This window comes from Lissotriton helveticus, chromosome 11, assembly GCF_964261635.1.
Source record: "Lissotriton helveticus chromosome 11, aLisHel1.1, whole genome shotgun sequence".
NCBI classification, from domain to species: Eukaryota; Metazoa; Chordata; class Amphibia; order Caudata; family Salamandridae; genus Lissotriton; species Lissotriton helveticus.
The window spans coordinates 476,725,845-476,752,782 of NC_136072.1; positions in this window are offsets into that span (position 1 = coordinate 476,725,845).

Consider the following 26,938-nt stretch of genomic DNA (forward strand, 5'->3'; position numbering starts at 1 on the left):
GGGAGCCAGTGCAGGTCCCTCAGGTGTGCGGAGATGTGGCTGCGTCGGGGGATGTCCAAGATGAGTCGGGCGGAGGCGTTCTGTATGCGCTGGAGTTTTTTTTGTAGTTTGGCTGTGGTTCCCGCGTAGAGGGTGTTCCCGTAGTCCAGTCGGCTGGTGACGAGTGCCTGGGTGACGGTCTTCCTGGTCTCGGTGGGGATCCATCGGAAGATCTTACGGAGCATACGCAGGGTGTTGAAGCACGATGAGGCGACGGCGTTGACTTGTGTGGTCATCGAGAGGGAGGAGTCCAGGATGAAGCCCAGGTTGCGTGTGTGGTCTGTAGGCTTGGGAGCGGTGCCCAGGGCGGGAGGCCACCAGGAGTCGTCCCAGGCGGAGGGCGATGGTCCCAGGATGAGGACTTCCGTCTTGTCTGAGTTCAGTTTCAGGCGGCTGTTCTTCATCCATTCGGCGACGTCTTTCACCCCTTCGTGTAGGCTCGTTCTGGCGGTGTCGGGGTCACGGGTGAGAGAGAGGATCAGCTGTGTGTCGTCGGCGTAGGAGATGATGTTGAGGTTGTGTTGGCATGCGATGGTTGCAAGAGGTCTCATGTAGACGTTGAAGAGGGTTGGGCTGAGCGAAGATCCTTGGGGTACGCCGCAGATGACTTCGGTGGCCTCGGATCGGAACGCGGGGAGGCGGACTCTTTGTGTTCTTCCGGCGAGGAATGAGATGATCCACTCCAGTGCTTTTTCCTGGATCCCGATGTTGCTGAGGCGTTGCACTAGGGTGCGGTGGCAGACGGTGTCGAACGCTGCAGAGAGGTCCAGGAGGATGAGGGCCGCTGTTTCCCCATTGTCGAGCAGGGCTCGGATGTCGTCGGTGGCTGCGATGAGGGCGGTCTCGGTGCTGTGGTTGGCTCGGAACCCGGACTGCGAGGGGTCGAGGGATCCGTTCGTCTCGAGGAAGGCTGCAAGCTGTCTGTTGACGGTCTTCTCGATGACTTTGGCAGGAAAAGGGAGGAGCGAGATGGGGCAGAAGTTCTTGAGGTCGGTGGGGTCCGCTGTTGGTTTCTTCAGTAGGGCGCTGAGCTCGGCATGCTGTTCATCGTGCGGTGTGTCTTCGGTGGTCACCGTGGTCCAGGTGCGGAGGGTGGCGGTGGGGGGCGTTGGTTCGATGATTGGGTGCGTGGAAGGTGCGCCGAAGCTGTTGTGAATGTCGGCGATCTTGCGGTGGAAGTACGAGGCGAGAGAGTCGCAGAGATCTTGTGAAGGAGTGATGTCGTTGTTGCTGGTGCTGGGATTGGAGAACTCCTTGACGATGTTGAAGAGTTCCTTGCTGTCGTGGGCGTTGTTGTCCCGTCGTTCCTTCAGTGATTTCTTCTTGGTGGTGCGGATGAGTTGGTGGTGCTTGCGGGTGGCGTCTTTGAGGGCGGTCCTGTTGTCTGCGGTCTGGTCGCGGAGCCAGGCTTTCTCGAGGGTGCGGCAGTTCTTCTTGGAATTCTTGAGTTCGTCGGTGAACCAGGAGGCTTTCTTGCTTCTGGGTCTGCTGGGCGGGTTCTTAAGTGGCGCGAGGTAGTCGGCGCAGGCGGTCAGCCATTGTGTGAAGTTGCGGGCTGTTTCGTTGGGGTCCGTTGTGCTGGCGGGTGGGTTCTGGCTGAGGGAGGTGGTGAGCTGCTCGGCGGTGATCTTGTTCCAGCTCCTGCGTGGAACCTGTTGCGGGTGGTGGTGGGTCGTGGTTCTTCTGAAGCTGAAGTGGACGCAGCTGTGGTCGGTCCAGTGAAGTCCGGTGGAGTGGCTGAAGGTGATGTGCTTGCTGGCTGAGAAGACGGGATCAAGCGTGTGGCCGGCGTAGTGGGTGGGGGTGTTGACCAGTTGCTTGAGTCCGAGGTTGGCGAGGTTGTCCAGCAGGGCGGTGGTGTTGCGGTCCTTGTTGTTCTCCAGGTGGAAGTTGAGGTCCCCTAGGAGGATGTAGTCAGCGGAGCGGAGGGCGTGCGGGCTGATGAAGTCCGTGATGTCTTCGCTTAATTGTGTACGTGGTCCCGGGGGTCTGTAGACGAGGGTGCCTCTGAGGGTCGTCTTTGGGTCGGTGTGTATCTGGAAGTGGAGATACTCGGCGGCGGCGAAGGTGTCGTTGGAGTCGGTCGTGATGCGGATGGTGTTCTTGTGTACGATGGCGATGCCTCCACCAGTCTGGTTGGCGCGGTCTCTCCGGATGATCTTGTATCCGTCTGGGATGGCGATGTCGGGTGCTGAGGAGGCGTTCATCCAGGTTTCCGTGAGGAAGGCGACGTCTGGTGAGGTTGTGTCGAGCAGGTTCCAAAGTTCGATGGCGTGTCTGTGGACGGAGCGGGTGTTGAGCAGGATGCACTTGAGGTGGTTGCTGCTGGTGCTTGGCTTGGCGGGTGCGTGCAGGTCCGGAGGCAGGTGAACTTGCAGGCCTGACAGGTGAAGGGTCCGTGGGTGCGTCTCGGGGTGGCTCGGTGGCAGGCTCTCGGTCGGTTGGGTTTGAGTGCGATGAGGGTGGCGGCGTCGTAGGTCCGTCGGGAGCCAGGGGTCCTGGCACTGGGCGCGGTCCAGGCGTGGACAGGCGCAGAGGGGCTTGCCTTTGGCGCACAATCGGCGCGCCCGCTGCGCGTCAACGCTGCACGTGCGTGGAGGCGACATAAGAAGGGAGCTGTGAGGGAGGGTCCGCTGGGTGGCGGGAGCGGGGGGGCCAATCGGCTGGTGGGGGGCGGGACCAGCAGGGAGGCAGCGGTGGGAAAAGGCGAGTGGTGGCAAAAACAGCAACAGGAAACCAGCAAAACAGGAGCAGGAGGAGCATGGGGGCGACCCGGCCTGGCAAGGCACAGTGGTCGCTCCCGAGGTCAGGACGAAGTCCCCTTCAGAAGGGAGCCGGGAGGGAGGGTCCGCTGGGTGGCGGGAGCGGGGGGGCCAATCGGCTGGTGGGGGCGGGGCCGCAGGGAGGCAGCGGCGGGAAAAGGCGAGTGGCGAGTGGCGGCAAAAACAGCAGCAGGAAACCAGCAAAACAGGAGCAGGAGGAGCGTGGGGGCGACCCGGCCTGGCAAGGCACAGTGGTCGCTCCCGAGGTCAGGACCGAGGTCCCTTAAGAAGGGAGCCGGGAGGGAGGGTCCGCTGGGTGGCGGGAGCGGGGGGGGGCAATCGACTGGCAGGGGGCGGGGCCGCAGGGAGGCAGCGGCGGGAAAAGGCGAGTGGCGAGTGGCGGCAAAAACAGCAACAGGAAACCAGCAAAACAGGAGCAGGAGGAGCGTGGGGGCGACCCGGCCTGGCAAGGCACAGTGGTCGCTCCCGAGGTCAGGACGAAGTTCCCTTAACAAGGGAGCCGGGAGGGAGGGTCCGCTGGGTGGCGGGAGCGGGGGGGCCAATCGGCTGGCGGGGGCGGGGCCTCAGGGAGGCAGCGGCGGGAAAAGGCGAGTGGCGAGTGGCGGCAAAAACAGCAACAGGAAACCAGCAAAACAGGAGCAGGAGGAGCGTGGGGGCAACCCGGCCTGGCAAGGCACAGTGGTCGCTCCCGAGGTCAGGACGAAGTCCCCTTAAGAAGGGAGCCGGGAGGGAGGGTCCGCTGGGTGGCGGGAGCGGGGAGGCCAATCGGCTGGCGGGGGGCGGGGCCGCAGGGAGGCAGCGGCGGGAAAAGGCGAGTGGCGAGTGGCGGCAAAAACAGCAACAGGAAACCAGCAAAACAGGAGCAGGAGGAGCGTGGGGGTGACCCGGCCTGGCAAGGCACAGTGGTCGCTGTGACCATGATGCCATGCTTGCTTACGCCCATGTGGGCGGGACTTCATATTTAAATAAAGGCATTTTGTGCAAAGATCCGCTGTCCCCGCTTCCATGTTGTAGAGCCAGTGAACAAGGGCAGCAAATTGCCCGAAACGGGTTTGGCAGTCTTGTTTGGAAACTTTGAATGCTGACTTTCACTGCCCCCCTCCTGGAGTCCTCCATTGCCCTGGCATACTATGTTATTGATGCGATCTTAGCCCCATGTAGAGGGGGAAACAGGGAGAGACTGTTGAGACAGCGAGAAACAAGATTCATTTTAGAGCTCGACAGCAAGACACCAAATGGATTAAACAATACTGAAGATATGCACACCTTTCTGTAATTGATCTCTGTATGGATTGTTTAAATATAGTTCTAGATTTCTAATAAATTATTAACGTATCGTTTTTAGAACTTTAGATTATAGATTTTAATCCAATACTTTAATCAAATACTTTTGTGAGCCAAGATGTCTTTACTGTATATATTATTTAAAGATCGTTTATGATTATACAGTTGCAAATATAGTGGCAATCATAATAGGGGTTGATAAAACTCATCCGCTGCTAATGAATTGTAAATAGATATTATAGAATGCTTTTTATACATCCAATTGAGTAATTTTACGGAAATAGCATTGTATTATCACTTTTTGGGTTATTTATTTATTTATTAGGCACTATGCACTTTATGTTATAAATAACACACATTTACACACAGGTCATACAGAAGGCACTTTAAATCAGAAAATATTGCTCAGTAACAACAAAGATAATAGCTACATATATGCCTTATGTATACATGCTTCAATGTAAAAATTAAAACATCTATAAACTTCGAGGAACATCAAAAACATAAGAGCATTTTAGCTGTGAGTAAAGAAACATGCATTAAATATGAGTCAGGCAAGTGCATTTATGCTGAAATATATCCATATACGATTACATTTATGAATGGTTTGCACATAAATATTTATGTTTTTATGTATGATGATATGTATATTTTAACTATTTATACATATTATTTAAATGAATAATGTATGCTACAATGTAATATATGGCAATAGCATATACATGTTAATGAACAACCTGGGACCGGGGGGGGGCATTGGGGCACACCCCGTGGTCCCCAACATTGAGGGCCAGCCCCAGGGGATGGGGTTCCCGGGGCCAGAAGTGGCCCAGGAGTGGGGGGCCAGCAAGCCCCCCTACTGGGATATTTTTTTTTAAAATAAATAAATGAGGCCAGGCCCCGGGGGATGGGGTCCCTGGGGCCAATAGTGTCCCAGGGAAGGAGGGCCACGCAGCCCCCTTCCCATTTAAAAAAAAATACAACAATGCTCAAGGCCCTGGTGGATGAGGGCTCCAGGGCCCAAAAATAATTAAGGGAATGGGGGCCACACAGCCCCCTTCCAAAAAACAAATTAAAGAAAAGCTGGCATCTTGCCGGAGGACCCTCCCCCTCCCTGCACCACTGTGTAAACGCGCCTCCTGGCATGCTCTGGATTGGGGGATTAAGCCCCCTTGAATACTATGAGTCCTTAGGGGCCAACTAGCCCCTAGCCCACCAGGTACCTCCTGTAAGCCTCACACTGTGGTATTGCTGAGAAGTGGTCCGAGGCCACGTCCCTTTTTACACCACTCTGCAAAAGCTCCTCTTGATGCATTGCTGATGGGCGATGATGTCCCTTTGTGTCCTGAGGACTTCAGGACTAAAGTCGACTTCATCCCCCAAGCAGCTGTGTGCCAGGAGATACGTTTGCAGAGGGATATAAAAAGGGGGCATGGCCTTGGATCGCCTCTCTGCAATCCAGATGTGTGGGGCTTACTAGAGATAACAGGAGGGATAGTTGGCCCTCAGGGACCCTCAGGAGGCAAGGGGACTTTATCCCCCAACCAAGAGCGTGCCAGGAGCGTTTGCAGAGTGTTGGAGAAAGGGGGCGTGGCCTCTGTCTACCTCTCAGCAATCCCACTGTGTGGAGCTTACTGGAGGTAACAGGTAGGCTAGTTATCCCCTAAGGACGCCCAGCAGCGAAGGAGAGTTCAATCCCCATCCAAGAGCATGCCAGGGAGCACGTTTGCAGAGTGGTGGGCAAAGGGGGCATGGCCTGCTAGGAGAACTTAGCAATCCTGCTGTGTGGGACTTACTGGGGGTAATAGAAGGGGTAATTGCCCCCCAAGAATCCCTTGTGGACCAACTACCCCTTATGTTACCTCCAGTAAGTCCCATACAGTGGGATTGCTAAGAAGTCTTCGGAGGCCACACACCCTTTCTCCACCACTCTGCAAACGCACCTCCTGGCACACTACTGGTTGAGAGATGAAGTCCACTTTGCTCCTGAGGGACTTTGGGGGCCAAGAAGCCTTCCTGGTACCTACTGTAAGTCCTACGCAGCAATATTCCTGAGTGCTGGTTGGAGCGCCAGCCCCCATTCTCCACCACTCTGCAAACATGACTACTAGTTAAAGAAGCATTTGGAATGTAATAGGTCTCAAATTTGCAAAAGTTGCAGCTATTGGCATTCTAAATGTAAAAGTTTTTTACTAATGTTTTTTGGAGTGGAGTGGATGTATGTTGTGTGTAGTAGAATTATGTGGTATGTTGTGCAGTGAAATTATGTAGAAAGAAAATATGTGGTATTTAGTGTATAGGAATTATGTAGAGTCAGATTATGTGTTATGGAAAGTAATGATGTGATATGGTAGTCTGTTTGTGGAGTGGTAACCTCAGGTTTATTCTTCCTATTTTCCATAGAAGCTAAACTATAAACTAAAGGAGACAAAAAAACATCCTCTTAGATGCCGAAAAGGCCTTTGACAAGGTCGGATGGGAATTCCTTTGGGCTACATTAAGTACACTCGGCATTGGTGAGCAGTTTAGACAATGGGTACAAGCCTTATATTATAAACCTCAGGCTACATTATTATACTCCGGCTCATACTCTACTCCATTCGATGTCTCTTGTGGAACAAGACAGGGCTGTCCCCTCTCCCCATTATTGTTCCCTCTTTATATCAAGCCTTTTATTCGCACATTACAAGCATGCACAAATATAAAACCGTTAGTGACTGCTACTAGTAGACTCATGATTACTGCATATGCTGACGATCTTGCGATCTTTTCAACCAACCCATCTGAAACTGTTCCAGCAGTTGAAATAGCAGCAAATAAGTTTGGGTCTATCTCTGGTTATAAACTAAACATTTTTAAAATGCAGGTGCTTATCAATTTTAAACCAGAATCTTTAATCACGGGAGTATGCAATACAGTTACGTACCTTGGAGTTAAGATTTCAGCCAAAATAGATCAAATTATTACTCTAAATTTCACCCTATTACTGAATGAAACAGTCAAGCTATTGAAGTATTGGCATAAGATTCCTACAGGGCTTCTAGAGAGATGTAATTTAATTAAAATGAAAATACTACCTAAGTTTTTATACCTGTTTTGGTCCATTCCTTTACGTGTCCCTAATACATTTTTCAAAAAAACTAGATGGGGTACTCAGTAGCTTCATATGGGGCTTTAGGAAGCCCAGACGGGTGATTGACCTGCTTAGATCTCCTTACAACCAAGGTGGCCTTGGGTTACCAGACTTTAAAATGTATTTCTGGGCTGCTTTTGCCGTACACTTTCGCAGCCTCCTTGGTATTGATCAGTAAAATTCTTTCTATCGGTTGATCTTAGGAGACAATAGCCATTTATTTTTATATCGTACTAATGACCCAAACTATTTCAAGCGCGTTAGATTTAAGACAGTTAGGGACAGTATTTATATATGGAGGGCTATGGCTGCCAGAAACAAATTATCACTAATACATAATAAGCTCCCACTATGGGGGAACCCTATGTTCTCCAGTGTGTTTCACGACCCAGCGGGCAAATCCTGGTCTAAGTATGGGGTTATATGCTTAGAAGATCTGTATGATATGAATGGTATTAAGTCATTTGAAGTTTTACGACTTTGTTACAAACTACCCGCTCACTACTTTTTTAAATATATGCAGATCAAGGATTACCTGGGAAAAAACTTGGGTTTGAATCTGATAACTCACTCCATGATCTGGGACTGCTTATACGGGGAAACTACCAAGTCTTTAATTGGTAACATGTATAGACATGTGTTGAATTTTAAATTGGATGGATGTGAAAAATTAGCAACACGCTGGAGTCAATCATTGAATATAGATGTAACACCTGGCACGATTAAACAGGCCCTGGAAAACTTAGGGAATTAAGTCCACTCGGTGAGCTTACAATTGCAGCAATTTCATACAATTTGTATGCTCTACTATACACCTGAAAGAATAGCTAAATGGGCTGAAGGGAATAGCTCTGGGGAAAAGACAAAATGCCCCAAATGTGGGACATACGCAGCCAATCTTCTTCATATGTTCATGGAGTGTCCGGAACTAAAGACTTATTGGCAGAAGATAGGCCAAGTGCTTTACCTTAAATTACGATTGGGTTCCACATTAACTGTTTTAGAAATCATGCTAGGCAGATAAACCAGCCTTAGCACGTCTTTTTTCAATCTTGATGGCTGACGCTAGATTAGCTATTGCCAGTGCATGGGTTTCATCGACACCGCCATCTATTGGCGAATGGTGGACCATTATTAGGGAAACATTGGGTTTGGAAACTGCCTTGGCTAAAGCTAGGGTTATTCATTCCATGGTCAAAATTTGAGCAATTGGGGGGCCTATGGATATGGCGACACCATAAAAATCAAACAAACTGGCTATTTACCTTTAATGATATATATATATGTATGCTATGTTATTGTTCTGAAATGTCTGGGTCATAATTATATGTCCCCCCCCCCCTTTTTTTATTTTTTGCTCTTGTCTCCTTTCAGATCTTTATTCTTTGTTTAACCCAATTGTAAAGCCAATATTTATTACTTGCTAATATGTATCTCTCTAATGCATCCTATGTATCTTTTGTCCCATTTGATGACAATAAAAATGTATATAAAAAAAGACAAAAAACAGAAGGAACCACTGAGGTGCACTTCTGCCCCTAGTCAGAGGTATAAGCAGGGCCAATGGAATTATGCGACTGTTTGGCTGCACTGACTTTCGCACACTTATATATTTTCCGCATTTTCCCCATAATCTAACATCTGCTGCATAATCTACAGATTTGAACAAAAAAATCCTTGTTTCTAGCTCAAACTGCTCAAACACTACCAAAAATGCAGCAGCAAGTGTTACAGCATTGTGGAAGGCCCTTTGCAAACCTAGAATGGCCACCTATTACTTATTGCTGAATGTGGGTATTAAATTGGTACTACTGGTGTGCAAACCACTCCTGCTTCTTTCTGCGCCTCTTTCTACATTTCTGTTGCTTCTTTCGTTACCTTTCTTTTTTCTGCACTTCTTTTGCCTCTTTCTGCTCATCTCTTCTACTTTCTGCACTTCTCTTGCCTCTCTTTGCACCTATGTTGCCTCTTTCTGTACCTCGCTTGCTTCTTCCTGTACCCCTCTTGCCTCTTTCTGCACCTTCTGCACCTCTCTTGCCTCTTTCCTCACCCCTATTCCCTCTTTCTGCACGTCTCCTGACTGTTTCTGCACCTCTCTTGCCTCTTTCTACACTTCGCTTGCTTCTTTCTGCAGCACCTCTGTTGCTTCTTTCTGCACTTCTCTTGCCTCTTTCTTCACCCCTCTTGTGTTTTTCTGCACCTCTGTTGCTTCTTTCTGCACCTCTACTCCCTGTTTCTGCACCTCTTACCTCTTTCTACAATTCCATTGCCTCTATCTGCACCTCTGTTGCTTCTTTCTGCACCCTTCTTGCCTCTCTCTATACCCCTCTTTCTGTACCTCTCTTGCCTCAGTCTGTGTACCTGTTTCCTCTTTCTGCCCCCCTCTTTCTGCAGTTCTCTTGCCTCCTTCTGCACCTCTCTTGGCTCTTTCTGCAACTCTTGTGCCTCTTTCTGCAGTTCTCTTGCCTCCTTTTGCCCCTCTTTGTGCCTCTTTCTGTACCTCTCTTGCCTCTTTCTGCACCTCACTTGCTTCTTTCTGCAACCCTCTTGCCTCTTTTTGCACTCCTCTTCCCTCTTTGTGCAACTCTCTTGTCTCTTTCTACACCTCTCTTCCCTCTTTCTGCACACCTCTTGCCTCTTTCTGTACCTCTGTTGCTTCTATCTGCACTTTTCTTACCTCTTTCTGTACCACTCTTGCCTCTTTGTGTACCTCTCCTACCCCTTTCTGCACCCCTCTTCCCTCTTTGTGCAACTCTCTTGCCTCTTTCTACACCTCTCTTCCCTCCTTCTGCACCCTTCATGCCTTTTTCAGCACCTCTGTTGCTGCTTTCTGCACCCCTCCTGCCACTTTCTGTACCCCTCTTGCCTCTTTGTGTACCTCACCTACCCCTTTCTGCACCCCTCTTGCCTCTTTTTGCACTTCTGTTGGTTCTTTCTGCACCTCTTTTACAAAGTTCTGATTCCATCTGGCCTATTTCTGCACCCCTTTTCCTCTTTGTCCACCTGTTTTGCTTCTTTCTGCACTTCTCTTGCTTCTTTCTGCACTGTTCTTGCTTCTTTCTGCACCTCTACTCCCTGTTTCTGCACCTCTTACCTCTTTCTACAATTCCATTGCCTCTATCTGCACCTCTGTTGCTTCTTTCTGCACCCTTCTTGCCTCTCTCTATACCCCTCTTTCTGTACCTCTCTTGCCTCAGTCTGTGTACCTGTTTCCTCTTTCTGCCCTCCTCTTTCTGCAGTTCTCTTGCCTCCTTCTGCACCTCTCTTGGCTTGTTCTGCAACTCTCGTGCCTCTTTCTGCAGTTCTCTTGCCTCCTTTTGCCCCTCTTGTGCCTCTTTCTGTACCTCTCTTGCCTCTTTCTGCACCTCACTTGCTTCTTTCTGCAACCCTCTTGCCTCTTTTTGCACTCCTCTTCCCTCTTTGTGCAACTCTCTTGTCTCTTTCTACACCTCTCTTCCCTCTTTCTGCACACCTCTTGCCTCTTTCTGTACCTCTGTTGCTTCTATCTGCACTTTTCTTACCTCTTTCTGTACCACTCTTGCCTCTTTGTGTACCTCTCCTACCCCTTTCTGCACCCCTCTTCCCTCTTTGTGCAACTCTCTTGCCTCTTTCTACACCTCTCTTCCCTCCTTCTGCACCCTTCATGCCTTTTTCAGCACCTCTGTTGCTGCTTTCTGCACCCCTCCTGCCTCTTTCTATACCCCTCTTGCCTCTTTGTGTACCTCACCTACCCCTTTCTGCACCCCTCTTGCCTCTTTCTGCACTTCTGTTGGTTCTTTCTGCACCTCTTTTACAAAGTTCTGATTCCATCTGGCCTATTTCTGCACCCCTTTTCCTCTTTGTCCACCTGTTTTGCTTCTTTCTGCACTTCTCTTGCTTCTTTCTGCACTGTTCTTGCTTCTTTCGGCACCTCTCTTGCACATTTCTGTATCCCTCCTACCCCTTTCAGCACCCTTCTTGTCTCTTTTTGCACCTCTGTTGGTTCTTACTGCATTGCTCTTGGTTCTTTCTGCACCTCTTTTGCAAATTTCTGCATACCTCTTGTTAATTTCTGCACCCCTCTTGCCTCTTTGTCCACCCCTCTTGCTTTTTCCTGCATCTCTGTTGCTAATCTTTGCACTTCCCTTTCCTCATTCTGTACCCCTCTTGCCTCTTTCTGCACCTTTGTTGCTTCTTTCTGCACTTCTCTTGCTTCTTTCTGCACCCCTCTTGCCTCTTTCTGAACCCCTCTTGTCTTTTTGTGCACCTCTCCTGCCTCATTTGCACCTCTCTTGCCTTTTTCTGCAGCTCTCTTGCCTCTTTGTGCACCACTTTGCTTCGTTCAGCACTCTACTTGCCTCTTTTTGTACCTCTCTTGCCTCTTTCTGTACCTCACTTGCTTCTTTTTGCACCCTCTTGCTTCTTTCTGCACCCCTCTTCCCTCTTTGCGCAACTCTCTTGCCTCTTTCTGCAGTTCTCTTGTCTCCTTCTGCATCTCTGTTGCTTCTTTCTGCACTTTTCTTGCCCCTTTCTGCACCTCCCGTGCCTCTTTCTGTACCCCTCTTGCCTCTTTGTGGACCTCTATGACCCCTTTCTGCACCCCTCTTGCCTCTTTTTGCACATCTGTTGGATCTTTCTGCACTGCTCTTGATTCTTTCTGGACCACTCTTGCTTCTTTCTGCACCCCTCTTGCCTCTTTCTGCATCCCTCTTGCCTCCTTCTGCACCGCTGTCGCTTCTTTCTGCACTTTTCTTGCTTCTTTCTGCACTTCTGTTGCTTCTTTCTGTACTCCTTGTGCCTCTATCTACAGCCTCTTCCCTCTTTCTGTACCTCTCTTGCCTCTTTCTGCACCCCTGTTCCCTTTTTCTGTACCTCTCTTGCCTGTTTCTGCAACTCTCTTGCCTCTTTCTGCAGTTATCTTGTCTCCTTCTGCACCTCTGTTGCTTCTTTCTGTACTTCTCTTGCCTCTTTCTGCACCCCTCTTGCCTCCTTCTGCAACTCTGTTGGTTCTTTCTGCACTCCTCTTGCTTCTTTCTGCACCTCTCTTGCTAATTTCTGCCCCCCTTTTGCCTCTTTCTGCACACCTCTTCCCTCTTTCTTCACTTCTCTTGCCTATGTCTTCACCCCTGTTCCCTCTTTCTGCACCTCGTTTGCCTGTTTCTACAACTCTCTTACTACTTTCTGAACTTCTCTCGCCTCTATCTGTACTCAAATGAGAAGTGCAAGATGTCAAGTTTAAAGGTCTGGGTGCTCTCTTGACTGAGGTATATGTCTACTTGTATATGTATTCTTACACGTGTTATGCATCTGAAGACTGTAGCTTAAAAAGCAGGTAACTTCTCCTATAGGTGGTCAAATCTTCTTAGTTCTGCTCAGTCATTCGGTTGCACAGGCAGACACGTCTTATGTATATATGTGTTACAGAGCCCCTCAAATATACTATTTGATACCCATGTGCCCTGTATTGTGAGCAGAAAGAAAAGCATACACCTTTTGTTGCACACATTAACAGAGTATGCTGTTTGAAACACAGGTATTCAAGTGTTTGTATGTTTATTTACATTCAACATGTCACTAGGTAAAAGCATAGACATGCATGCATACCTTCACAAACTTGGTCAGACTTACAGTAATATGCTTAAGATTGCTGTTTTATGTTTGGTAGGTCTAACATTCTAAGCAGTTGATTAATAGTGAACCTTGAAGAGAAAAGTGAGGTTTAAGACATCCTCGGAGAAAGATTAGTAATTAGGGTACTTTGCATGAGTCTCTTGTAAGGTACAGTCAAAGTGTGCCTTTTTCTGCACCTCTGTTGGTTGTTTCTGCACATCTCTTGCTTCTTTCTGTACCTTTCTTCCTCTTTCTGGACTTCTGTTGCCTCTTTCTGCATTACTCTTGCTTCTTTTTGCGCCCTTCTTCCTCTTTCTGCACATGTCCTACCTATGTAGGCATAGTTAGAAATTAAGCGCTTTAAAAAACCTTAGAAATTCACTGAAAAAAACACAGGTTTCAGGGACGTTATAGTTAGGGATTTGCATTTAAAAAACCTTAAGAATTCCCTGAAAAACCACAGGTTTCAGGGACATTATAGCTAGTTGGTCATTTCACTAGTATAAAACCAGAGAAATTCATCCTTTATATTTAGTAGAGCTAACTATAACTTGCGCCCCCGCAATGCACTGCTGATGACATCACATTTTATATTACTCATGACAGGGTCAGTGACATCACTGATGACATCTCAAATGACATCAGTGATGACATCATACATGTGATCATCTGATGCACCTCCTCACACCTAAATATAACCTTTGATACACCCACTCTAAAATAAAGACTACTAATATCGAAACCATAGACAGACCATTAGCAGTTAGTACATCCCAGCTCAGTGATTCATACATCTACTCACACATCCACTCACTAACCCATACAGCCACTCATACACAGTTATTCATCAATACAGTCACTGATATATTCACTCATACACCCATATAGATACTCGCAGACTGCCACTCACCCAAAGAGTTACTCAAATACCTAGTCAGTCACCCAAATAATTAGTTTCACTGCCATTTACTCACCTATACAGTTATACACAAACACCACCTCACATAATATTACGGATAGTACTTCAACAATTACTGACATAAGCACACACTTATCCATGCAGCCACTGTCACAATCACTCACTGTCACATATACTCACTTATATATGCCAATACTCACATATACTGCCTTTCACATATGTAGTTACTTACACATATACCACTAAGACATCCATTCACTCACCAACACAGCTATACGTACACTCACTCACCCATACAGTCCCTAACACACGCACTCATAAACACATACACCCAGTGAATCACCCACTCACATATCCATGCAGGGAGTCACACCCCTCCCACCCACACAGTCACTCAGGCACCAGAACAGGTACTCAGGCAACCAATCATTAACCCATATAGACACTGATGTAGCTACTCTTCAACCCATGCACTTACACACCAAGTGACAGACTGATACTGACATTCACACAGATTAATCATTCACCCATGCATTTACTAAGACATGTTTAATCACTCACTTATACAGTCAGTCACGCACCCACTAAATCATCCATTCAGACACTCATACACCCACTCATTCTTCATTACACCTTAGCATATATATATATAACATTCTTGAACTTATTAGAAACACTCCGTCACTGGATGATGTCATCAGTGATGTCAGTTAAAATGTCATTAGTGATGTCACTGACCATGTCATGAGTGATGTAATATGTGACGTCATAAGCAGTGCATTATGGGGTGTGAGTTATAGTTAGCTGAACTAGCTATAATGGCCGAATTTCTCTGGTTTTATACGAGCGAAATGTCCAACTAATTATAACGTCCCTGAAACCTGTGAATTTATATACATCTATGTAGTATATACTTTCTTTAAATTTCTAAGCTTGCATGGTAAAGACATCTGTGTGGTAAAGCGTCTGTGGTTAAGTCATACAAGCTAATAAACAGGCATAGAGACAAGAGACAGATGTGGTCCTTAAGCTGCTGTTTACTGCAGGTGCCATCGCCATCGCCATCCGCCTACAACATGCACTATTTTAGATAGGGTTCCTAATAATTCAATTCATGGAGAGTTTATTAAGAAGAAAATGGGCATTTGAAAAAACAGTACTTGGTTTTGCTTATATGATGGGTCCAAAGCCAACTAAGAAAGATACATTATTATTAACAAAAATTTCTTACAAAAAAAGTACATGTTCAACATTGTGTGTGTTGAGAAAAAGCTACCATTATGAAAACAACAACAACATATCCATTTATATGATTATTGTATTAAATGAAGAAGTGCAACACTCAGCATATTCAATTGCCAAACAGTGAATGAAAGTAACTGAGTTATCCATAGTTTGCTAAAGTGTTGTAGGTAGTGGAAAGCACATTCCAAGAAATCAAAGGAATGCATGTTCACAGTACATAAGCATACCACAGAAAGGGATCCCAATGGAAAGCTAAATAGGACTGAAAACTACTGCAAAGTATCAGTAGATTTTGCAAAGAATTAGAATCATGCGTGCCAAGGTACTTTCTTTTGTGTCAAAGGAACACATTTCATTACCAGTGTCAAGAAATTTGAAAGCAGACAGAAGTGGAAAGGAAAAACACTGTCGGTTCAGATCCCTGGTCAAGCAGCAAATGGGCCAGGGATGTTTGTTTGCATGCTTAAAGATAACACTGTGTTCTCTTCACTGGCTAATTGACCTACATACCTTAGTAGATGTAAAAACAAAATAACAACTTCTGGCATCACAGTAGAAGGCATGCTGTGGCAGCTAGTGAAGCATGTCTTATGAAAAATGACCTTTAAACAGAACATACACTTTCATGCATAACAAAGTGCCTAAAAACCTGAAGCAAAAACCAAAACAGCTTCTGCTAAATGTGACTGCAGAATCCTCAAAACGCCTTACAGAAACCATACAGACAGTGGTGGGGAAGAGATGCATGCGAGGATAGACAACTTTAAACAATGAATTCTCATGAAATACCTCACAAAAAGGAAAAACATATTTCACAAAAAGTGAGGAGCTGTGGAAGAATACAAGAAGACACACAGGGAGGTGATAAACAGGCTACGCTCCACAGGAGGGAATAACACATGGTGGACAGCCTAAAACAAATAAAGCCAGTGAACAGTAAGCATGCAAATGTGAATGACAAAGGATAAAGCCAATGATAAGTTAAAAGTGGAATGCATTTGTAGGCAGGTTCTGGCATGTCCCAGTATTTTTTGCAACATGACAGCTGTGCTGTCTAATAGGCTTCTGTGAGAAGTTGGCCTGGCATATGCTGTCCACTATTTATAGTGGGCACCTTGCACCAGTCCAAACAACCCTTATTGGTGATAGGTTAAAGACAACCTTTATTGAACGCTATCCTGGTGGTAGCTATGGAGAGCAGCCTTCAGGCTAAGTCTTGAAGGAGTGTAAAGCAGCTTGGTTTACTAGATTATAACCTCTTGCATGACCAAATGAAAGGAGAACTACACAAGGTATACACAAAATATATGTATTTATTACTAAACACTCTCTACTAATCTCTATGAGATTAGAGATCAGGATACACAATATCAACACAATAGAACTTCTGTAAATAGCACAATATACTATGGGCCCCAGGGGGAGACCAGCAGTGTGCAGTGTGAGAACACAGCCACAAGCTCCGTTAGCTTCTATGGGGAAAGTCGCGGATGGAAATTTAAAGTTAAAGGACACTCAGGAGAGGACTTTGAGCAAACTTCTTTAGACTTAAGGGGTTCTAGAGCCAACACCCATGGGAGCACCGGAGTACTTGAGTTACCTCACCCAGGGAAGCCGGGTGCATAGGTGTCAAATGGTGTTGGGAATCGTTGTCGTTTTCAATGGCGACCTGCTGCAAAGTGCTGCTGCCGTTAAGAAGAAAAGTGTCTGGTGTGATCCAAGCCTGGATCAAAGATGTGAAGAACCTGAAAGCAGAGGCGACAGAGTCTGGGTCACTTGCCAGTGACCAGGGGCACGATAGGCGAATGCCCACCGATATCGGGTGCTTTAGGTGCGAAGAGGTGAAGCATGACTCTGTAGCCACGTGGCCCAGGAGGCGTTGACGATGACCAGGAGCTGGATTCAAGCTGTCCCACGAAGGATGTCGAGTGCTGCAGCATCGATGCTCGGATTGAACACAACAAGCCTTGGCAACAGCAACCCATGCAGGAAGAGAAAAGATGCTTCAGTGTGAACCCGCAAGGTCCGAGGGACTCCTCAAGCGATGGAGAGTCAGGGCACGTCTACAGCAACCATGGATGCCCAAGGAAAGTTAAAGTTGCCTTCTCAGGGACACACAGGTTGATGAACCAGGTATCACAAAGGTACCTCGAGAGAAAACACAAAGGGCGGCTCACGGAACACTTGTGGAGTGTAGGCCAGCAATCTTTAGTGGAATTGCTGCTAGGGGTCTGGGCTATAAGTAACCCAATGCACAGTCTCAAGGATTTTCAAGAAGCATATGCACTTGCAAATGTGCACAGTGTCCGAGGACTACGGGTCTCAGCTTTGCTGGGAGCTCGGGTCAGCCTCTGGGAAGTCTGGGAACCCACCTCCTGTGTTGCAAATTCTTCTGAGTCCGGCGGGAGCTTTGGAGATGCAAACCGGTCAATTGCATCTTTGGTGCCTGCCATGCAGGGGAGTAACTCCTTTACTCCAAGGGAGATCCTCCAGTCATCTAGCGCCTTGTAGATAGTTGAAGTTCCAGGATTCAGTATTAGAGTTTTGTCCAGGTAAATCTAAAGTCCTGTAGTCAGGGTTTCCTACTTTAGACCCAAGGACGCGGTGGGATAAACTCTGGGGGACCCACCTACGGGAGGGTTTGGAAAGAGGGGTGGGTACACCCATTTCCTTTGTCCAGTTTCGCGCCAGAGCAGGGGCTGGTAGCCCCTGCAATCGGTTTGAACTGGGCTATGCACAGGGACACCAAATGAGCCCCCAGTGCAGACTTCAAAGCACTCTTGGAGTGCACCCACCCAGTCCCAATACACTAAAGCCTGTCTGGGAGGTGGTTACACCTCCCTGTGACAGGAAACCTATTGTCCAGGCCTCCCCTGCCGGAGTTTCGTCCAGCAGCAGGAGGCCAGACTTGTGTCTTTGGCTGCAGCATCTACTTTGTGATGCCAGGGTTCTGTTAAGCTGGTACCGGGTGTACCGGTGTGGCAATGTTTCTCCCTCTAGAATGGTGGGATCATCCCCTGCCGCCAGTACTGGCAATGAGGTATGATTCCATGGTGCTTGACACTAAAAACGACATGTTTCCTTACAGCTATTCCAAAGTTAGCATTTACCGCGAGGTTATAATGCACTTAAGAGTATATGGTCTGGCTGCATCACAGAACAACCCCGGATAATAGATTCTGAAGGCTGCAGAGGGGTCCTGCTCATGCATGGGCACCCTCTCACACAAACCCAGCACCCTGCCTTCAGGATTGATAAGGCCTGCCATAGGGGTGACTGATAGGTTTATATGTGTAGTGATTTAAGGTAGATATAGGGAACCTATATCTAAGTAAGGGGTGCATACACCACCTTACACAGTATGCTGTAGCAGACCTGTGGTGTCATTTTGGATGGCTGCCCAGGGGTGGCTTAATACATGCTACAGCCCCTGGTAGGCCTCTAGGGGTACCTATGTCCTGGGTACCTAGTGTACCATATACTAGGGACTCATAAGGGTACCCCAGTATCCAATCTGGAGTGTACCTAAAGTACATGGAATCATTTTAGAGAGGTAGCAGCTAGGCTGGGGTCCTGGATAGCAGGGTCCCAACCAGACTAAAGTCGAAAAACAGTGAAACATCAGCAAAAAGTGGGGGTAACTATAAGAAGCAGATCCTACTCTCCTACAGCTTCATTCTAAAAAGAGATGTCTTCATTGTTCACCACAGCCTGTCCATGGACCATGGAGGGGTTTACCAATGTCCATACCCCCGACCTGGCTCAGGTACCAGGGAGCAAAAACTGCAGCGCAGCCCCAATCACACTTACAAGCTCTTAGCCTTTCACAGGGGTTGGTCAGTGAGCCTGGCAGCATGATGCCCCATACTCCATGACCAAGGGCAGGGTGCGATGAGTTTGCTGCTTCTTTCCATCTCACCTTTCCTATACAATGACCAAACCACCCAACCTAGCAGCATGAAATCTGCCCGCGATGAATGGCAAGATACTGAATATATGATGCCTGCCTCTGCCACTCATTATGTGTAGACATCTGTGAATTGCAGCAGACAACCTGGTGATATAAGAAGGTCAGGATAGCCATAACTAAGGATCCCGGTTTTATGGTATTTTGTTTTTACATTTCCATCTGTATTTATCCATATTTATTTTTTGCTAATTGTATCTGATTTATCCAGATTTATTTTGAATTTTGTGAAAAAATTAAGATGAAATTAGTATAGTTCCATATTTATTTCATCGATAAATATGCACTCATGCTTGCATGCCTGCCAGGTTTCAATGCTACAAACACCCGTTGAAAATAAATCACTGCACTTAAATGAAAATATGCAAACTTCAGTATCAACCTTGTGTATATTTATCTATCGCTGTTAAAGCATCTTTCCCTTTTTTTTAAACCCCCTTATCTACAATCCACAGAGCTATTGGCTTAGCAGTCATGGCAGACAGTATTTAGAATTACTCAAAAAGCAACCCAATTTCCGTTTTTATCCACATTTAAATGTAAATATAGACACGAAAATACATGTTTTCTGTCTGTTTTTATCTGTAAAAATCAGTTAAAATGGAAAGTAGGGAGCTATAACCATAACCTAGAATCCCAATATAACTAAGATACTCCTGCACATGTCATAATGAGCCTCCCCGTTCCCTGGAGTTATGGGACCTAACAGTCTGCTAATGCCTATAGGGTATGGGCTCAAGCATCTGTCTCCCTCATGGTCTGTCTTTCTTTACCCACTCCAATGACATATGGTGAAGTGTGCAGTGAGCAGCTGACCATTGTCGCTGTCACCCCTCTGTGAAGAAAGAAGCAAAGCAGTGAGGCAATTCATCTTCTTCTCAAGGCTTAAAAATGCAATATTACTCTGCCAGGCATGCCCTCCTCACAGAATAAGACGAATAAAATAATGTTAAAACAGGCATTGGCAGAACCAATTAGTCAATTTTGTTTGTAAGAGAAACTTTTGTGAGCTACAACTTTTGCTAGGTCCTTGGCCTCTTGGTGATTTTTTGTATGCAGACTGCTGTTGTTTAGTTGCAGGTTTTCACATCGGTGAGTCTTATGATGTTTCACTAACCTTTGTGAGGTTGTTCTGTGGACTTTATGATTCCTTTACAAGGTACTCGTTTGTATCTCTCTCTTATTTGTATGCCAACTACTATCTTATGATTTTTGCAGTTGTTGAGCCTCCAAATAATTGAAGCAAAGATTTAATATTCCAGCCTCATGCTATCCCATCTTAGGGTTTTTGGTTTGTGCTGGATTTTGGTTATGGTGTGTTTGTATGTGTTTTACTGACCTCCATATGCAGATGGTTCTGTGCTGATTGTGAGTGCATCGATGGTGGGTTCCATATAGGAACTATGGGGCATATTATCAAGGTGGGCGATAAGATATTATCGCCACTTTTTCGGCCGTTTTCAAAGCGGCCGTTTTCGGCCGCGATAATTTTATCACCCTATTAGCAAGCTGTCGCTAACAGCAGTTAGCGACAGCTTGTAGGCGATAGCGAGCAGTTTGGGGCCCGCTTTGCATGTCAGCGATATTTATCGCTAATGACATGCAAAGTGGGTGTACCCAACCTGTTAGCGACTGAAAGCAGTCGCTAACATCGCTATCGCCTAATATTGACGCAGGCGTAGCGATGGAAATGCAGTATTCACGCATTTTGCCGCTGTCGCCGTGAATTTTATCGCTTTAGTGATAAACCTTGCTAATAGCACGTTATCTCTGTGATAAAATCCGGCGATGCGCGAGATAAATTTTTTTTCGCTAAGCTTATTTAGCGATAAATATCGCTTGTTGTTGACAATATGCCCCTATGTCTTTCAACAGACCTTGTATGCCAGAATTAGCAGCACTTTGCTCTGGTGCAAAATCATCAAAAGTGATGCAAACTCGAGCAAAGTGTTGATTTGGATTTGTTTTCCAACGCAAAACTGGATTGTGGCTATGCAATACTTTGCCCTACTATGCACCAAGGGGGCATCCCAGGTGTAGTGCGTGGGTGTGCTCTTGCAACCACCTATGATTTTGTATGAAAACCCCTAATTGCTAACATCTGTAGACAGGGCTTTGCACCAACACATAATATACTTCATTGGGTAGGCACAAAGCAGGAGAAAAGTTTTCTTTTCTGCAAACTTTTTAAAACGTTGCATGTGGGCTGTATTGTGCAGCACACATACAAAGTAGGAGAATAATAAGTTGATGTGTAATATTTTAACCTGGATGGACACTCTTTCTGTACAAAGGCTATGCTAGACTCACACAGACACCATTACACTATGGACCGTGGTACAAAAGTACTAGGGTAGACAGGAGCAGCATCATACTGTGTTCTCTTCTCTCCCTCACCTGCAACAGAGCACAGTACCTTTGGTTGCTACAGTGCATGGAAAAAGTAGTACACTTACCTCGTGATTGTTATCTGTTAGTGTTTTCTCAGTGTGTGCCAGTGTCACACTGTTCAAGTAATCTTTTCCTTGATTTGCAGACTTCTTGTCTGCGGTTTGTGTGACTTCCTGTTGGTGGAAGAGGAAAAGAGGGGAATGCCATGGAACTTTCCACAGGCCTGTGTGAGTGTTGGGTCTCGTGTTGTTAGTTACTGAGAACGTGTCCAAGTCTCCCCCTCCTTCAAGGAGGTGTACCTAAGAAAGGTCACCGTTCTGTTCAGCAGCAGATTTTAGGATTTCCTATCAAGCATAAACCTCTCTCAGTAGCAGTATATATATAATCTATTCCGCAGGGCTTTCTTTTTCACCTGTTTTAACATGTTCCTGCTACACATGTGTCATAAATCTATCTATCCCCACTTAGCAGTCTTCTTGTCCTAACGTTACTGAGTTTTTTGGGGAAACATCCTTTACAACGAAACTTTTACAACGCAGTGCTTTTTCAACGCAGGGTTTACAACGAAAACCATTACAACGCATTGCGCTGCGGGGCGCTCTAGGATAGGGAATAGATTTAATTTACTATCCAACACCTTCCCTACTATCCACGGGTACTGGAGTTGGAATAGTAAATTAAACTATTCACTATCCAGCACCCCAAAGCGATATGCGTTGTAACAGCATGCGTTGTAAAAACTGCGTTGTAACAGCATGCGTGGTAAAAACATGCGTTGTAATGTCATACATCCAGTTTTTTGTTCCAGTCTTTTGTGTCTGTGGCTCCTGTCCCTGCACAGTATAACCTTGATACAGCTAGTGTCCTAAGGAAATGAAAAATTGTGTGTGCTTTCCCTGTATGCTCCTGTGTGGGCTTGAGTGCAGGTGCTGATGAGATGACTAGTGAGGATGTGTGGGTGTGATGTGTTCATCCTAATCGCTCACATTGTAGGGAGATGGTTTTGCAGAACATGGAGGTATAGTTAGGAATTATGCCACTGTGCGGACCTGGCGGTTTTTGCATAATTATATATTTGCTGCATGTGCCCCATAATCTCTCATCAGTTGCATAATCTGCAGATTTTAACAAAACAATATTTTGTTTCTATCTCTAACGGTTCAAAAGTGGCTAAAAACTCAGCAACATGTGTTGCCGCGCAGTAAGGTTGACTGGTCACCTTTCTGCAGCATAGTGCAATATTTGAGTGTTAAACTGGTGCTAAAGTGACCATGGCACTTATATGTTTACAGATTAGGTACTTGGGGTGACCCTTTGGTTTAAGTGCAAAGAACACGGGCAACCAGGAGATAATATTAGACAGAAATGCAGAACACACAGGTATAACTAACACTACATCCCTTTGCTCTCCCGCCCAAACACCATCAGGCAGCACTGCCTGTAATGAGTGTTTTGATTAATTCTCTTTGTGTTTTTGTGAGATGGACAATCAGTGCTTAATTTGAATGCATGGTTTTAGGTGGAGGATATCAGTACTCATTCTTGTGCACGGGTCTTCTGTTTCATCATCAGTCATTGACTCAGAAGAGGGGTGAGAATTTACAAAAGGGGGAAAGAAGAGGGAAGAGAAAGAAGTGAAAAACGTGACACAGGGAGAAAGTAGGGATGAAAATGAAACCGCAAAAGTGAGATAAATGGCAGGAAGTGTAGGATGGTGGATAAAACAGGCAAAAGGTGGCAGCTGTAACCCGTTCTAAGGGGTGGAGGTGCCACACCCCCTCACCATTTGCACAACAGGAAGAGTGCCTGTCAAGCTGAGCAAAGGTCAGTCTGGCAGACACTACTTTTTCAGGTCAGGCAGCCAAAAGCTAGACATGCACTAAATGCACAAGTGCCTTGCTGTCTGAGCTGACCTTTGCTGGACTGAGATGCCACAGATCCTGTGGATGTGACTTCTATAGCCTGGAGGAGCACCTTGAGTCTATCAATCTTGTGATGAGGGGAAGAGTCACTAATTGACTCAGACCTGGGCAGTTCAGTTTTAAGCCCTGAAATGCCCAGGCCCGAGTGTCAGTCACTGACACCTCGTCACAGAGTGGGGTCAGCAACACTCACTAACCCCATCCCACTCTGTGCCGAGGTAGGGACTGCTGCCTCCTCTAATTGGCTTATTTAAGGTCTGCCAATGAGAGAAGGCAACTGTCCCAACCCTCCTGGGATCTCTCCGAGGCAGAGTTGTGCAGGTAAGTGTGATTTTTGTTAATGTTTGGTGCGTGCATGCCTGTGTGTGTAAATGCATGGAGGTGAGGGAGTGTGTATACGGGTCCCATTCGCCCCCAATGGCAACAATTACCAGCTGCCACTGTAAGGTGAATTCAAGACTAAGCACCCTTTATATTCATTAACTCAGACAGCGCCGTGGCAAGCTTCTGAGAGCAACTTTGCCAGGATACTGCCACTTATTGTTTTACAAGTTAAGCACGGCTGACAATGGTTTCTGGAAACGATTTCTTGGACTGTCTTGTCAATCGCCAATTGCACTGTCTTGAAGAAAAACTTAATAAACTTTGTTTTTAAAACACATACTAAATATGTTGGACGCAGCTTAGAAAGTAAAATGAACAATATCATATAAATAAAATGTATATATTTGTATTCATGTATCTATCACTATGTCCGTGTAATCAGCTAAACACTCATGCCTTCTGTGTGTTTCTGTGTGTTGGTGTTTGTGTTTGTATGTGTGCATCTGTGTAAGTTGCTGTGTGGATGGGTGTGGTCTGGCTGTGCTGGGGTGTTTGTTTCTATGCTGCTTTGCATGCCTGTATCTGTATTAATCTGTATAAGCATGAATGTATGTTGGCGTGTTGTTTTCTATGTGTATGTGTGCCTCTCTGGGATTTAAGTACACAACAAGACAAACCTAATATTACAATCAATGCTTGTTTTACCCCAACCTTTGTACAAAGTTTGACTGAAATATATATGTTTTGCAGAGTAGAACTAAAATGAGCACTTTTAATTCATTTTGAGGTCTGCTCTAAGTTGGAGCCAGTGCATCCAAGGGCATGGTAGAGCAGTGGCCGTAGGATTATACAACCAAGGAATGCCAAATTACAAAGAAAAGACTAAATACTTCCTTTATATTAATGACTTTAGAGCTCTCAAGCAGAAAAAGTATGTTTTTCCTAAAGCTCAAAATGTCCCTGCAATGTTCTTGCAAACAGCAGCCAGTTTAACAGAAGCACTGGCAAAGCCAATAGGTCTAGCTTGCATTTTGAGTTCTGAATACAAAAAGCCTTCTACACTGAGTAAGAAACAAAACAGCATTGGCCAAGCCAATAGGTCACGGCAATCCAAGCGCTATTGGCGTTGTCAATGTTACTGTCTTTTAGCTATGTGTTATGGAGTGGCATAACCTATTGGCTTTGCTTGCAAAGACGGGTATAAAAATATTAACAGGAATGTCTAAAGCAGGTAGCTCGCAAGACGAGATTTGGTTTCAAAAGCTTCACATTGAGTTATGGGAACTTGAAGTCGGTTGTGCTCGTTTGAGGTTCTGTAGATGCGACTTGGTTCTCTAAGTTGGTTGGAGGGAATAGTCTGGATAGTAACTGTAAAGGTAGATTGTTATTACACGGTGGTCAAAGCCTGTAGGAAGGCATTTTGTTAAATGGAATCTCACATATTACCATAATAGGCAAAGGTTTTGGTATTGATGACCTACTCGAACTCTACAATGTGATAAACCCTCTTAGGCCTGTTTAGGAGGGATTTTATATGGTTTTGACAACTGTTCTTTCGTATATATTTGTAATTTTATTACTGTGTGCGTTTTGGCTGCCTTGTGAAAAAAGCTTATGCTCAATAAATTAGGTCTAAATTGGTTGTCATGACAAATGACTGATATAGGCTATAGGCCTGATTGGTTCAGAAAAGTTAAGCCAGGTGTTTTAATTCTGATCTGTTTTTATAAAAGTTGCTACAAAGGCTATAGGTTTTATTTATATATTATAAAACACATATGTTAAAGCCAATAAGCCTCGTTATTGTACCTTCTTTTGCCTACACACATGTATTTTGTTACATGAAATCTAACAGATTACCTTTGTATTGATTACCTCCTCTGAAAAAGCTCATATATCCTAGATAGCTATACATAGATGGTGGACATCAAAAGAGGAGAAGGAAAGAAATCAAATCAGAAAAATGCTGTAATTCACACGGCAATAGAGCCAAGTCAGCACAGAGGTATCATGTTTATGAGGCATGTTTGCTGTGTTGCTTGAGCTTTGTTTTTTTGTCCCAGAATTTGTACTTGGAACAGTTTTCGTACTTGGCCTTTTCGATCTCACAGAGAAAATCTCAGATGGTACGTCAGTGCGAGCCCCGATGGCACGTGAGTGGGCCTTTGCGTTGGCTCAAGGCAGTCCTTAGAGCTGACCTAGTGAAGGAAGCGTATCCGGTACTGATCCTTTTAGATGAGCCCAACCACAAATTTAAATTTAAAAACTGAATGTTTCAAAATAATTAGTCATCCAGTCAGGTCCTTGGGAAATAATGGGGTACTCATCCGATGTTTCTTCTGTCTTTTCTACTAAGCTAAAAAGGATAAAAATGCAAATGTTACTTGCCTGCAACTTTGGTTTGTAACTGGTTCTGCTGCAGACGAGCATGGTATTACTCATCTGCCATCTAGTGGTAATCCCACAGTAGTGCAGCTTGTTTTTCTTAACGTCTCAATCAATCATAGCATTTGTAATGCGTGCTACATACCTGCGAGGGTCTCAAGGTGCTGGGGGAGGGAACGCTGCTACTGTTCGAAGAGCTAGGTCTTTTTTTTTAACAGTTCTTTATTTGGTGCATTTTTGCATTAATCCCTTCCCAGCTTTAGTCCCTCCCCACCCATGCCCAGCCAGCTTATACATTTTTTTGATCAAGAATTTCATTACGAAAACATAACTATATACACTTATTTCACTAGTTCTTGCTAAATATGATAACATATGATGAATGACATACTAGCACATTGTTAGAGAAAAAAGGAGAGGAAAAGAAGAAAAGAAAAAAAGAGAGACAAAGAAAAAAAAAAAAAAAAAGTAGCTAGATAATTAGATCAATAAATTATAAAAGTTAGGGATATTTATATTCTATTTCCATACTCATTCGTCCATTCGTTTACAAGTTATTAAGTCATGTTATTTTCACATGATTTATAAGTTACTTGCTACCTATCGTTATTCGTTATTTTGCAGCCAATTGATTAGGGGGCCCCAGATCTCGAGACCCCTTTTTTTCTTATGTCTCCCCTTCCTCCTGTATATAGCTATTTCTAGGCTATAGCTAGCTAGAAGTCTTGACCGCCACTGTTGGAATAGCGGAGGCGTTGGATCCAGCCATCCAGTTGCCAGGCAGATCCTAAAGATGGCCATAGATATGGATATCAAGCCCTGTGTTTCCCTGGCTCTTAGACCTTGTTCTAATCCCAGCATTATTTCTGTTGTCGTGATAACAATTGGACTTTGAAAAATTTCAGAAAGAAATTTAGAAATTTCTGATCTGATAATAGTTAGTGAGTGGCATGTGGC